Here is a 3,216-nt window from a genome sequence, read left to right on the forward strand (position 1 = left end):
TTGTTGGGTTGATGTTGTTTTTCATTGCATTTTGTGAAAATGTGTTAGTTTCTAATATGGTAACAATTGTACCTTCACTGCCAGCTCATTAAGCCAATGGATTTGTTAAGTGTTTAGTTTTTTTAATGTTTATCTTAAATGACAATTACTCCTAAGAAATCTAGCTAAACTCTGGTTTCCATCCTAAGGTGAAGCGAGTCTTTTCAAAGTTTGCAAAAAAAAAAGAGAAAATCCTACTTGTGAATTAGATGCGTTTCCAGCAAGTTGTTATGCGAAGTTCACACCAGACGCTATTCGTGCCTAAATAGATGCGTGAACATTTTGAGTTAATTCGCTTCATTCGCGCATCAAATTCGCTTCATTCGCACGTTAAACTTACTCCACAATAGACGCGGATTCGCATCATGGACAGGATTTCTGTCTGCCTAATCACTCTAGCTTCATTGCTAACAGGGATAGAGTGGGGAGAGAGTAACTGTGTTTTAGAAAGGCTGAAAAACAGCGTAAATTTAATCGGCACCGTGTCTAGTCCTCTAGATCCAACGTAGCTCTGTGAGTTCACCAATTCCTCCAGAAACTATACCTGGATGATGGAGAATTTCAGCAGTGCTTCAGACTGAGCCAAGCCCAGTTTGATTAACTGTTGTCCGGTGTCGACAAGAGGATTTCCACTCGGGACACCAACAACAGGCGCTATGTCATAATCAATCCCCTACACGAGCAAGCTCCTGATTGGTTAACGCTGCACGAATGTCTGCTAAAGTTCAGATTTTCTAGTTCAAGCAATTTGCTCATTAAACATGCAAAACGGTCAATTTGCGCTGCTTCATTCACACCGCAGGATGTCTATTTGCGTATTTACATTGGCTTAACATGTAAATCACTCGCAATTGACTCTTCATCTGCATCTAGTGTGAACAAAGCAATATAGTTTCTGACTGTAGTATTTGTAACCTAGTAACTAACAGTAAACAAAACAAGTGTAATGAATAGAGCTGATTAGTCAGGTGGGTGTAATGTTTGCTATGTCAGAGTTCGGCAAATGCTCTCCCATTATTATAATTAACACTTCACACTTTTTCAAACTATACTCTCATTCCGTCGTAATAATCAAGAAACTTTGTTGACGTATTATGGCTCCAGCAGGTGTAATGATATTATTCAGCACCTGAAAATCGTAATATCATTGCGGCCATGGTACGGCAGCAAAGTTACATGATTATTACGGCAAAATAACAGCTCCTAGCCATATCAGCCTAGAAAATAGCAACATTTCATTTACCTTCAGTCTTTAGGCTGATTTATACTTCTGCGTCAGCGCATGCCTTGCACGTAGTGATGAATTTTTACTTCTGTATGCCATTTGTGTTGCTTTGTTATAACACTTCTGAAACGCGAGCCAGTGTTACCAATTATTTTTAATGAAAAGACACAAAGCTCTGCTCAAAGTCGCTAAATGTTGCTAGATTACATCATACGTCAAATTGCATATTACTGACATCATCACGTGCAGCAGTTCCTGTTTGTTTAACAGCCTATAGTTAATTAAGGGGTATTTATATTTGCACTACGCTTTACATATACATGTCAATTTAGTTTAATTATTGTTGTTTGAATACAGTATATCAGTATAGACGTGTTGTGAATTTGCAGTGATCGTTCTGACATAATGAACTCACACAAGTTTAGAAACGGTCACTAAAATCTCTGTGATTGTGAACAAGAAAAGAATAATTGTTCAAATTAAATTGTTAAATTTGAACAAAGGAGAAACAGATGGGTTTGGCGGTACAAGGGAAATACCTCACACTCGCAGTGTCATTGGTATGCAGAGGGGTGATCTGCTCTCGGGCTGCAGGTGGGAGAGATGGCTGTGTGGTACTGGGCCGCTTGTGAGTGCTCTGATGTGGACGAGGGGCTGACGGCCACACCCGCAGCTCGTTAAGAGAGTATAAATAGTACAGGACAGACAGATGAGAATCTATTCGCCTGTTTCCGTCTGGAGCTCCTTCATGAGACTCAACACTCCAACAGGCTCACTCCTCTCCTGCGGCTCCCGGCCCCGCCAACATTTGTCACTGATAGCAAGCCGACCAATTACAGAGCTTGCGCTATATGTCATCGCAATATGTAGTTAAATTTATTGAGAGGTGCGCATCAGCATCGGCGTCAGCCACAGCGAGGGGTATACGACCACGGAAAGGTTGCACCTGACCATACACGTTCTCTCAACGCAGAAGTATAAATCAGCCTTTAGTGCACAAAGTAACTAATAATAGGAAAATAATCTAAATGCTTTTTTTGACATTTTTAAGCGAGATGCTAATAGTCTAATCCAGGGGTGGGCAAACTCGGTCCTGGAGGGCCGGTGTCCAGCATAATTTAGCTCCAACACTACTCAAACACACCTGAACATGCTAATCAGTGTCTCCAAGATCACTAATTATCTATAAGCAGGTGTGTTTGATCAGAGTTGGAGCTAAACTGTGCGGGACACCGGCCCTCCAGGACTGAGTTTGCCCACCCCTGGTCTAATGTGATTCAATGATCTAAGCTAAGCTAAATTGTTTATTAGCTGATTAGCTGTATGGATTTAAAAATGGTAACTCAACTGTAACTCTAGGTGAGTTGCAGAATTGCCGCAGCTCTGCAGTTTAGTTTGAATCCTAATTAAACACACCTGATCAAACTAATTGAGTGCTTCAGGCTTGTTTGAAACCAGCAGGTAAGTGTGTTGGAGCGGGGTTGGAACTAAACTGTTTAGGGCTGCAGCCCTAAGGGAACTGAGTTTGACACCCTATACTATATGTATATTAAAGGATACATATTTGTACCTAAAGGATCCATACTGGCTCCTTAAAGTTCTAAACTAGTATCTAAGGGGTCCATATTGCACCTTAAAGGTTCATATTTTGTACCTAAAAAAACAAAACATACTTTTTGAAAGGTACGGCCTCAGTGGCCGCTTTATCTGAGAGGGAACCAGTTTTTAGAACGGCTTTAAAAACAAATTCTGTGAAATAATATATGCCTCTTTGTCTTGAACTTTGAGCATCATACCAATGTGCTGTTGTTTTCATCTTGGAAATGGTTAACATTTTCAATACAGCCGCATCATAAAGTATCAAAGAAACATGTCCAAAATTATACTTGTATCTGGCATATCTGGTATACAATTTGACAAAACAAAAAGTGCAAAACAGGCTACAACAGGAC

The sequence above is a fragment of the Danio aesculapii genome, chromosome 22, assembly GCF_903798145.1.
Source record: "Danio aesculapii chromosome 22, fDanAes4.1, whole genome shotgun sequence".
Classification (NCBI taxonomy): domain Eukaryota; kingdom Metazoa; phylum Chordata; class Actinopteri; order Cypriniformes; family Danionidae; genus Danio; species Danio aesculapii.